Here is a 12,018-nt window from a genome sequence, read left to right on the forward strand (position 1 = left end):
CCGGCGGCGGCGGCGGCGGCGACCTCACTTCCGGGCCCGTCGCGCGGCCCAGGCGGCGGGAGCGCGCGAGGGGCCGTGGCACTGCCGGGTCTGCGAGACGGAGCTTCCGCCGGGACGCGGGTACGTGTGAACGCGCGGGTCGGGTTGGGTCGCGAGGGTCGGCGGGGCTGAGGCGGCGCGCCCGCCTCGCCGCGCGGGTCAGGCTGCACCTGTTGCACTGCTGCCTCGCCAGGCGGGCGCGGGTAGAAAGCCCTGAAGAGGAGGAGGAGGGGGAGGAGGAGAGGAAATAAGGGAAGAAGAGGAAAATAAAAAGAGGAGGAGGAAGAGAAAGAGAGAAAGAAGAAGAGGAAGGGGAAGAAGAAGAGAAAGAGAAAAAGGAGGAGGAGAGGAAGACCCCCAGTAGCAATGGAGGCCCTGGGGAGATACAGCTGGGGGAGGGCGAGGGTGCCCCGCAGGTCGAGCCGGGCCCCGTCCCGCCCCTCGACGCCGGGCGTGGGCGAAGGCGCCGGAGGAGCAGCTTCCGAGGGGGTTGGGACGGGGCGCCGGGGACGCCGCCAGGGAGCGTTTGGATGCGCTCGCGGGGCCCCTCTGGCGGGCTCCGACGTGGGCTCCCCCGGGGGGGTAGCAGGAAGAGAGCTGAGTCAGCCCGGGGGGCGGGGGGGCAAGCCAGGAGGCGAAGGCGTTTGCTTGGAATCGGTGTGCCCGGTGCGACCGGACTCCCCTGACTGAGCAGCCAAAATCTTTGTGCCTCCTTCCAAGCCGAAACGCACCTTAAATCCATGCGGCTGTCGGTGATCTTCTCCTGTCCCGCCCTCCAGTTTTCTCCCCCCCCCCGACTAAATACAGAGGGATCTTTTCTTTTTCTTTTGTCCCCCACTTGCAGCTCTAGTACATTTGTGGCACGGCCTCGGGAAGTGGGAGGAAGGAGGACCGAAAAGCATTCCCGTCCAAGGATGCGTGTTGCCCACGTGTCACTGGGTCTGAAAGATGCCCAGTGCTGTCCACAGATTTCAGGGGGCCGCGGGGGCCTCTTAGATGGACTAGGAACCGCTGGGTGAGCGGAGCGAAGCAGGGAATCTCTTCTGCCAGACCTTGTGAATCCAGAGTTTGCTTAATGATTACGCTTATGGGTTAAGCACCTGTTATCACAGGGTTGGACTTTGCACAAGGCGGCACCTTTGTGTTTCCCAGCCAAAGTTCAACCGAAGAAATTGCCTTTAAAGTAGTCAATCAAGGAGGTTCTAGAGCCGTGTGCTCCCAGTTCGCGTGAGCGGAGGAAAAGCAGGATCTTGTAAGAGCCCAAGTGAGATTTCTGCCATTCTGGCAACAACCGAAGGCTAGAATTTCCTTGCCTGCATACGTGGGTCACGTGCACACTGAAGGAGGTGGACTTTTTGGGTGGACAGTGGAGCAAAGGTATTCCCGTTGAGGTAGTTATGGCTCTGGTTTAAACCACTGAAACCAACCCCAACTCCCTGAGCTTTCCTCCTACGAGCCTGGGGGAGTGACTGCTACCTTTTAAAAGAAAAACATGTTTCCGCAAGTCACTTCTATCCTCTGACCCTGGTCACCTGCTCTAGCATTTCTGGGAAAGTCTAAAAGTCACTGGAAGGACAGGAGAGCGCATTGTAGGGACGGGTAAGTTTTGTGTTCTGAAAAGCGGCATGAGAGAAATGGAGTGGTGTTCCTGTAACGCTTGAATTCCTTGACGATTATTTTATTCAGTGGTGTTGGGGATGATTGCCTTGGGGGTCTGCTGTGACACATTGCCTTTGTCAGCAGCTGTCTGCTGAGCCAAGATGCAGGAGCAACGTGTTAATGAAGTTCAGTTCGACCTTAGTGTGTTTGCATGCTAGAGCCCTGCATTTCTGGACTGTAACAAATGCAGTAACCCAAAGATGGATTGCTTGGGAGGTTGCCTTCTTGAGTCCAGGCACACTTGCACCCCCAATTAAATGCGCATAAAGTCATTTTTATAGATGGTGCCAACAGCTTCGTTTTATTCTGGTGTCAGAATTGAGGATTTGTTAGGATCCTTGGCTTGCTGGCTTTGCCTTTAAACATTAACTATTTGTTTCCCTTGTATCCTTATCTTGGCTTTTCAGAATTCTTCTTTGGAAAGATGATGGGTGTGGATGCAAAGCTGTAATTATATTGTACTTTAGATTTCATAATATCTGATTTAATAATCTGCCTTGTTACCTGCTTGGGACCTTAAATAGATTACTGGTTGTTGCTGTTGTTTTGTTATTGTTTTCCCTGCAATCTGTCAGTCGTTGCCAGTCTCTGGCACAAAGTATTTCATTTGTGCCAAAATGATGTAATTCCAGATTACAAACATTGCTTTAAAGCATATCTTATTGATTGGTTCTCTTAATACTTAGTATTTAAATGAGTTATTTAAAAAAAACTGCAGCAAGAAATGGCCCAAAATGTTTATGCTTGTGGCAAGCTAGCATTTCAGATTTTGTTTTCTGTACCTAAAAAGAGCTTGTTTCAGTGTAATCCAACCTTTTTACGAATTTTGGACCTTGTATTTTAACAGCTTTGTTCCTTTGCATTTTATGCTGAAGCTTCACTTTCTTCTGTCTTTTGTGGTGGGTGCTTAGGGAGTGGATCTAATCAGGCCATTGTTCACTTGTCTCTCTAGTGAGTAGGGTGTGTATCAATCATTTTATCAAGTATTGTGATATATGGGAATGAAATGCCTCTTTAAGAGTGTCACTAACAGCGCAACACCCATTGCAGCATTTTTACTGTTGGGGTAGACCAGCAGACATCTGGATTATATGATTTTCTTATTACTTTTGGACTTCATAGGATACTAATACTATTTCTGTAAAAAAGGCTCTATAAAAGAAGTAGAAGATCAGAATGGAGGGGGGGTTTGCACAATTTCTTCCACAGATTAACTCAACTGATATTTTTCTTCTCAGCTTCTAAAAGTATAGGGCAAATCCTGACAAAGGTTTTTTTTTTTTTAAATGGAGGCATTACATGTATGTAACTTAGGGCTTACCCTTATAATGACTAGAAGTTATTCTGACTTGAAGATGTGACTTCGTTAATGTTTATGTCAGTGTTTCTCAACCTTGGCCTCTCTAAGATATGTGGACTTCAACTCCCAGAATTCACCAGCCAGCAGGAATTCTGGGAGTTGAAGTCCACACATCTTCAAGTGGCCAAGGTTGCGAAATGCTGGTTTATATTATTGCTTTCTTGATGTGATGCTGTAGAGCTAGGAAACTGAAAGCAGGACAAATGAATTTGTGGTTCACAAACTGGATACAGAGTAACTAAGGGAACACTTAGTTAAATAGGTAGTCAAGATTATAGTTATGTTTGGTAAGAGCTCCTGCAAAAAGGACAATTCATTTACATACAAAGATGTAGGATCCCCTTGCATGAATTCATCTTTGGAAATGCAGACTGGTTTGTCCATTGTGCTAAATACGTTTTGAGTAAGCCAGCCTTGGTTGGATTCACACATTGTGCTAGGCCACAATTATGGTTTACTACTGATAGTAGTTGGGTTCACATATGTTAAGTCAAGACCAGACAAATTGCTCTATCAGTGCAATTTGCATATGAACCTGGTAGTAGTTACTTTAGTTTCTGATCTGTGGACTAGGTTTCTGCATGGAGCTAAGCTATGATGTAATTTGCTTGTTTTGTCTTAGCATGCTATATGAATCCAGTTGCAGACCATTGTTTATGGTGTGCTAGGTTGCTCAAACTCAGCAGGTTTGGACTAGTTTATTTACTGTTCAGCCTCTGTGGCCACCCACTCACCAAGCCATGCCTCACGGAGAGCATCACAGAAGAAAACACAACCCAGTAGCCATGTCTTCTTTAGTAAGGTAAAGGTTTCCCTTGACATTAAGTCCAGTCGTGTCCAACTCTAGGGGGCGGTGCTCATCTCCGTTTCAAAGCCGAAGAGCCGGCGTTTGTCCGTAGACACTTCCTCCGTGGTCATGTGGCCGGCACGACTACACGGAACGCCGTTACCTGCCCGCCGAAGCGGTGCCTATTAATCGACTCACATTTGCATGTTTTCGAACTGCTAGGTTGGCAGGAGTTCTTTAGCGCTGCATAATTAAGACTTGTTTGGAGATGCCACCTTAAAATCAGTCTAACATCCAGCCAGGTCTTGTTTTCATTCTGTGGCCTCTCCCATTCTTGCTCCCTGGATGATTACTTTGGTCTTGCCCCCTTTGGCTGTGAATGCGTGTTTTGGCTTGGCTCTGTAACTGTCGCAGCAAACTGACATGCCCAAATTCAGGTGATTGAGTTCCTTCATGATTGTTCATGTCAGAAGACGTTTCATTGCCAAGTTGTGTTACGGTGTGCTGCTGTTGCTACTGGCACAGAGGGAGCAGGAATTGGGACCCTTGGCACATCGGAGGACGTATGGGGGGAAGGTTCCAATATTATCAGTTACGGTAGTCCACAGAGAGGTTTTTTCTTGCCGTGGAAATAAAGCTTACCCGCTTAGTTTGCATCTCAGGTGGCATGCGGGACAAGCAGCAACACACACTGTACAAAGATTCCCAAAGCCGCTCCCTTTGAAGGGGGCTCCAGAGAAGAAAGAGCAGGGAGCAGTAACGCTGCAGACAAGCCATTATGCAGTGCACTTCAGGAACTGGAAAGAAAAAGGATAGCTAAGAGGGAGTTCAGTTGAATGGTCTCAGTTTGTGAGGGGAGCAGGCACTGCTGGTGAGAAAGATGCCCCCTGTGCTCCTCAGAGGCGTGCCCAGCCCCAAGGCCACCCTTAGGCACCCCCAGATCCCTAGCTCACTGGGAGACCCTCCGGAGCAGAAAGGAAAATGTGGCTGGAGGGCACTCAGGCGTGGTTTCGCGAAGACGTTTTTAATCCATTTAAAGGTGTGACTGGTATTTATAGTGGTGATTATCTAATTACAACGATAGCACATCCGTACACCTTGATTTGAAAGTCACCCAAAGCTTTGAACTCTCTCCGATCTGATGCAAAAAAGGTATATAAACCTATGTGGAAAATTTGGACAAATGAGCAGCAATGAGTGTGCTCTTGATCTCTACTGTCTGATTCAGCCTTCCTCAACCTTCTGGCCCTGGAGGAGCCCTTGAAATATTTTTCGGGCCTCGGGGAACCCCTGCACATTCAGGCTCCAACAGAGGCCAGAAGTTACAAAATTATTATATTCGTTTCCTGGGTAGGCCTGTCTATGTGCACTAACAGCGTTCTTAAACTCAAAATAAAGAATGAAACTTACCACTTTAATGTGAAGTTGCTTAAATTTGAAATAATTTTGTAAATAAATTGTGATCTCCTAGGGAACCCCTAGGGACCTCTCGCAGAACCCTAGGGTGCCACAGAACCCTGGTTGAGGAACCCTGGTCTAATTGAATACAAGGACAAGCAATTTGAAAATCTGATAAATAAATAAATAAATAAATACATTTACCTACTAATGCATAAATTTTATTTGGGTTGCTACGTGCTAATCAACGTCCTTTCTTGAAATAGCCCAATTCCAGTTGTATTTGTGCAACATAACTACATTTGAACCCTGTTATTTTTATTCTTTTTAAGGTGGAAAGAGTAGCAGTCCAGAATTCATGGTGAATCAGTCAGTAACAAGCAAATGTGCCTATACAATGGAAGAGAAGCAGAAAGTGGACACATTTTCCACTTCTAGCTTTCCAAAAACCTGTCAGAAATGGTAAGTACAATTTGCGATTAGCATATTCTGCCAAGCCAGTTTGTAAAGGTAATTTCCCAGTCCTGAATGTGAATGTCCACAATGGGGATATTCATAAGGTACTATGTTGTTTGTGTCAGGCACCTGGGGCCCATGAGCTGATGCTGATGGCTTTTTTCCCCCTCCGTTGCTTAACCTAGCAAGGGTTAAAATGTAAAGTCTCAGGCTTTCATTATGGGATATTGAAGTTTGAGCCTCAAATTTCATTTTAGAAATGGCTGGCTGCCTGTGAACCTTGAACCTTGCATTATTACATGTTATTTGAAGGGGTTGTTTGGTTTGGTTTTACCAAAAAAAAAAAAAAATCACATTTGCTGAAGCAGGTCTCTGAGCATTTGCAGAGAAACCTCTTCCCAGAGCTGACTCAAACATCATATTTTTAGAATGGGAAGGACAATCTGGGTCAGGAGACATTTCTTGTAGGCATTGCCTCTTCATACTGGAGATGTTAATTACAAGTGTAAAGAAGGAACATGTGTGAGGTTCCCTCCCTGAACCAGACTTTGTGATTGGGGAAGGGGACATTTCTTAGCATTTAGAACGCTGTCCAGGACACACGGACCTGTTTCTAGTTCAGACAATTTATTTCTGGAAGTTGCCTGGTCTGGGGGAAGCCCAGCGTGGCTTGGAGAGGAAGACACCATTCTGGAGTTCTCCGAAACCTTCCTGAATCAGTGAGCTTCTCACACCCCTGCTTAGAATAAATATTCCTCTGATTTCGTTTTCACAGACCTCAGTGATGTCGCATTCCCCAGCTGGACGGTGAATCAATCATGTTGTAGTACTCTTGGTTTAAAATATCCTGTGATCTACTTTTAAGGGTGTTGAATAGGGTGGTCTTGGCATGTAAATTGGGAAATGGGCATGATCTTCTGGTACTCCACCAACTCTGAATTAGACTACTTTGAGGGAAGGGATGACGCTGCAGGGACTGAAAATGTTTAGCTCAAACTCATAAATGACCAGCAGACGGGCTATTCTCATTCACCTCAGTGGCGTCCAAGGCTGTCCATGAAACCTGTCCGTTGCAGAGTGGCCCTTTGGGGTTAGAGATTGGGTCCACCGGTTGCTGTAAGCCATGTGCGGCTTGTTCGTTTTCATCTTACTGTGGTTTCAGATCATGGCTTATGGCTTAGCATGTTGTGCAAACCTAACCAGTTATTCAGGGAACTAAGGCTATCCAAACTATGGCTTAGGGTGATGTCTCAGAGAGCGATAAGGAGAGAATGTGAGAACTCTTTGGGTTGTCTTCTTCACCACTGACAATGGCATCTTTCTGGACCACCAGGAAGGGTTGGGGTTTGGAGACATTGTACTAGTGCTTTCTGAGTGGGCCTTTCTAGTGGGTGTATGTAGAGGAAGTCCTGATGTACCTGTGATTATTCCAGTGTGGGGTACATTTTGGAGATCCTCCTGGACTCACAGTGCCTGCTAGACCAATAGATGTTTACCGTGCCTTGATGCGGGTGGAGGGGTTGCCCAACTCTGGCTGGTGTTGTCAGCCCTCCCAGGTAGACTAGACAGGAAACACGACCAGATGAGCTAATTCTACTTTATTGTTAGGCCACATTAACAGAATCTTGCAAGTCTGAAAGTACAAATCTCCTGCCGTCCCTTTTTTTACTACCTGCCAAGTTAGGGCAGATCCTTTCCAAGAGTCTTCCTCTGCTGTGGGCGCCTCCCCTTTTATCTGATTATTCCTTAGGCAGCATCTCTTCCCCGTCTTCCAAGGTCATTCTGACATTCCATTACAGGTGTGCCAATTGTATATCATTTTAGACTAAGAAGCCGTCACAATAATGACTCATGCCCTCGACAACTTATGGATAGACTAAACACTCTGTGTTGACCTGCCCTTGATGATTTGGAAGCTTTGGGTGGTTCAAAATGCAGGGGTTTGGCTGCTAACTGGGGGTAGTATATTCAGCAGTGTTACAGCTATGAGGCTGTGATTGCATTGGCTATGGTTTGTCTCTGGGTCTGGTTCAAGATGCTGGTTATCATCGTTAAAGCCCTGCCTGGCTTAGCAGCCAGGTAACTGCAGGCCTGTCCCACCCAGATTCATTCTCTCCCATGCAGTCATTGAAGGAATGTATGCTGATGGTCTCTGTCCCATGGGAGGCGGGGGGGCAGCGACCCACTGTCTCAGTAGCAGCTCCCACCCTTTGGAATATGTCGCCACAGAAGATAAGGAGTGCCCCGACCTCCTGGCCTTCAGGAAGACTTTAACAAGTCTATTGTTCCACAAATCACGTGGGTGCTGATGATCCAAGGACTACCTGGGTTAGATAAATGAGATTTTTTTTACTGGTTCTGCTAGGTTGTAAACAGCCTTGGGTCCTTTGTTGAAGTGGGCAGCCTAAGAACAACTGTGTAAATTAAAATTAATAAACAAAGTATTTACTCGTAGAGCATGGCTTAGTTGAGAAAAGGTATGGTAGAACAGGAAAGAATGATGTATTAAAGATTCAAGTGTATGGGCTTAGGGATTCTACTTCCTCAGCTGCATGTGATCTGGAATTTCATCCTGGTTTAATACTGAAAGCGATAAAGAAATTGTGTAAAGGTTATACAACCAGAGCTGGGAATCTCCCAACCTCTTGCAGTCCCCCTGGTACAACAGAGGGAGATTCGAGATCCACAAAGAACAGTGTCCAGAAGTGAAAAACTGAAAAAAATGTCCCTATTTCAGCCTCTGGAGGCTCCTGAAGATCAAGAAATGTGTGACATGAAGCATCTTTTAGGAAGCTGCTCCCAGCTCAGAGAAGAAAGACTTTCACTTTGGTTATATGCGTTTACGTTGTTTTTAAGTTGTGTTGCACAGATGAGAATGATTAAAACCACTGGCCTGCGTTCCTTCCTCCCCCTTGGGTGCTAAAGCACACAACTGCCGTAATGTTGCCGTGTTTTTCTCAGGGCGGAAACAGCACGATGTTACGGCAGCATTTCCAGTTCTGTCTTCAGTAATGGCTGCTAGACTGTTGACTATGGGCTGTAAATATGACTGGTGTGGTTGACCGCTGATCCATAACCCTTATTTTTATTGTACGTGGATGGCTTTAACGTGGTGTTTATGGTACAGCGATATTAGCCCTTATAAACCAGTATGAAGATACCCTCAGATGACTTTGTGTCTTAAATATGTGATTTCTTGCTTCATCGCGTAGCAAACTTAATGCGTGCAGATGTGTTGAAAGAAATAGCGAAAGCCAGTGAAAGGGACACAGTCCCATTTTTTCTCCTCAACCAAGAGGAATTTGTTCTCGTTTCGTTTCTTCCAGAAACAGATGTCAGATCCACTGTGGCTTTTCAGCTTGTAAATAATTGTGGTCTGTTTGTATTTGGTAATGAATCGCACAGGAGACTGCAGCTGTGGGCAGATGCAGGAGAAGCTGGGAAGAGGTTAGCCTGCACCAGTGTTTCTCAACCTGGCTCGCCCATGGCTGGTTGGGGAATTCTGGGAGTTGAAGTCCACACACCTTAAAGTTGCCACGGCTGAGAAACACTGGCATAGATGGAGGGCACTGCGCTGACGTTCCCTTGAAGGAGAGGGGAGAGCAGCTGAGAGACACAGGGGACCCACAGGGGGTGGGGAGTCCCTGGTCCTGAGTGATCCTTGGGCCTAGGAGACATTGGTTGTGCGGGATGCTGAAGAGGGGAGGTGGAAGAACCGAGGATAACAATAACTGAGGAAGGAACTCCACAGAGCATTGTGGGTTCATTCAGACATTACGCAGTCCAAGCTGAGCTCCAGTACTTGATGACTGCATTTCTTGGCCATGTTGCAGAACTGATTTCCCTTGCCTTCTTCCAGGATGTTTTTCCAATTTCCCCATCTGGCCAACACCTTGGCAGTTCTTCGTGGTCTCCCATCCAAGGCCTAACTAGGGCCAGTTCAGATTAGCCTTGGAAATCAGCCCAGGTGGGCTGGGTGCTGCCCCTTGTTGACATGCCAGTCAGGGCATTATACCCTCATGTGTATCCTCTGCAAGACTGAAGCCCCCCTCAACCCCAGCGTGAAATGCAATGAGGGAGAGAATCTGGCCACGTGTAGGATGTCTTTGGTTCTATTGCTGCAGTTTTTACTGTTTAAAAGAGAAAGGTGGTCATGGGGGAAACTCTGACAGCAGTCACTGTACTTGACCATAATGTGTCCACATTTCGTTACACTTCAAACCCTTTGACACAGTTTGGTGGGAAGCAAGTTGTGTCTATTTCCCATTTTTCATTTTAACTTTCCTGAATGAGAATTACACATGGCAAACATCCACTTGAATGGAAGTGATGATGTGCTTCTTGGAATGGAATGACCGCCTCAGCCATTTTGGACTCCACCTGAACATAAAGAAAACTGAGAACCTAGAAACTGTAACCACCCATGGGACGCTCCAAATAAATGGAGAAAACTTACAGAAGGTGGATATCTTTCGGTACCTTGGCTCCCATCTCCAAGGTGACGGTGGCATCAGCGGTGATATGCGAGTAAGGTGGATGTGGCCTGGTTGCGCTGGCGAGAACTCACCGGTGTGCTTTGTGACAAACAAATACCGACCTGTCTCAAATCTAAGATCTATAAGACGATCGTTCGCCCTCTGGCACTGTATGGAACCGAGTGTTGGGCAGCACCAAAGGGTATAGAGAGCCGCCCCCATGTTATGGAAATGCCCCATTGGATATCAGGCATCTCCCTGCTCGATCACGTCACAGATGACGCCATCCGACAGCAACTAGGCGTGTCATTAATTACAGAGAAGGTGAGAGAAAGCCGGCTTCGTTGGTATGGACATGTCCTTAGAGCGGAACCTTCCACTGTTGCCAAAATAGTTTACCATCTTAAAATCGATGGCCGGCAGCCGCGTGGACAACCAAAACAGAGATGGCAAGACACCATCAATGAGGACATGCAAATCAAGGGCCTGTGCTCTGAGGATGCGGACAACTGGGCAAAGTGGCGTTTCAGGATCCGAAAAGCCGACCCCGCGATAGTGGGAAAATGTGAGGAGGAGGAGGAGGAGGAGGAAGAGGAGGAGGAAACAAACATCCACTTGAATGGAAGTGATGATGTGCTTCTTATGGTGGTGAAAATAGGGGTGAGGTCCTAATTGGAAGTACAGCTTTCATAAGCGGAGATAGAGTTTGAACTAGGCCAAGCCAGCATGGACAAAGTCTGGGAATGGTGGAAGCTGAAGTCCCTGGAGAGCACCAGGTTGTGGAAAGCTGGTTCAGATGATCAAGCAAGAAAGATGAAGTGATCTCCAGGAGAAGAGGTGGAAAAGGCTTCATTACATTGTCTCTAGGAAAAGAATTGGCATAATTCTGAGACAAAGGCATAGGCCTTGAAGACCACTTGTGCCGCACATTTCCAGAAATCAGCTGTAGCATGGAAGTGGTGAACCTCTGCCATTTCATACCGAATGCCATCCTTGAAGCTCCGTTGCAGCTGGTGTTTTGGTCTTATGGTCAAAAGTCCTAAATGAAAAGTGAATATTTAACTAATTGTCCAAGGGCAGCTGGCCATCCCTCTTAGTGGAACCTGAGATTAGATGGCTGGAAAACAACAATGCTGAGGTGCCATGGCGCCTTGCCTGCAGTTTGAATGGAACATAGTCAAAATCAGGTGTGCCTTTTCAGTAAATGGTGAGGAAAGCTTGTTAACTCTTCTTGGATGTAGGCTGTTGATACATAATGTGTTTTCTTTGATTTGGGATTATTACATTGTAGGAACCCAATAATTGTGGGCTTTCAAGCTTTATTTCTGATTTAGTGCAATACGTAAACCTAGCCAATTACAGCTTTATCAGCAAACCATGGTTAATCCGGTTTAGCACAGGTGCCTTCCAAAATGTTAGTGTGGGTAGTAATGCTTTTTTTTTTTTTTTGCAGAGAAAAGAAGTATCTTTTCATTCGCTCATGTTAGGAATAAACTGTCATCTCAACCTCACTTGATGTTTAAGACAGCGTTTGGGGACCATGCACGTTCCAGCTTATTTTGCAGTGTTACCTCTATAATCCATGCTTTGGAGTTGGGGAGTGGGTAGGGAATAATTGTTCAGATGCTTGATTAAAAGCGCTGTGCAAAAATTGTGAAGTATCATTCATAAGCTATGTTAAAAGAAGTAGCCCTAATACAAACATTTATGCTAGTCGTGTATAAGTGTTTTTTTGGGGGGGGAACTAACTTTCACTCCTTTTCATCAGATTTGGGGGTGTTAAGGGATCAAGCTCACAGCAAGAAATTTGAAGGAACACCGAATTAAAATGATTTGTGGAAGCA

General features: G+C 46.4%; 1 protein-coding gene across 1 annotated transcript in view; it reads left to right on the forward strand.

Moving 5' to 3' along the window:
• Positions 1 to 1,457: 1,457 nt before the first annotated feature.
• The window catches only part of PPARA (peroxisome proliferator activated receptor alpha), a 35,758-nt gene continuing 25,197 nt past the window's right edge, over positions 1,458 to 12,018 (forward strand). The window contains exons 1-2 of the mRNA XM_063308312.1: positions 1,458 to 1,638; positions 5,576 to 5,705. The gene's annotated coding sequence lies outside the window, so the exon portion shown is untranslated. The remainder of the gene's footprint in view (positions 1,639 to 5,575; positions 5,706 to 12,018) is intronic.

Source organism: Candoia aspera, chromosome 7 (genome assembly GCF_035149785.1).
Source record: "Candoia aspera isolate rCanAsp1 chromosome 7, rCanAsp1.hap2, whole genome shotgun sequence".
NCBI classification, from domain to species: Eukaryota; Metazoa; Chordata; class Lepidosauria; order Squamata; family Boidae; genus Candoia; species Candoia aspera.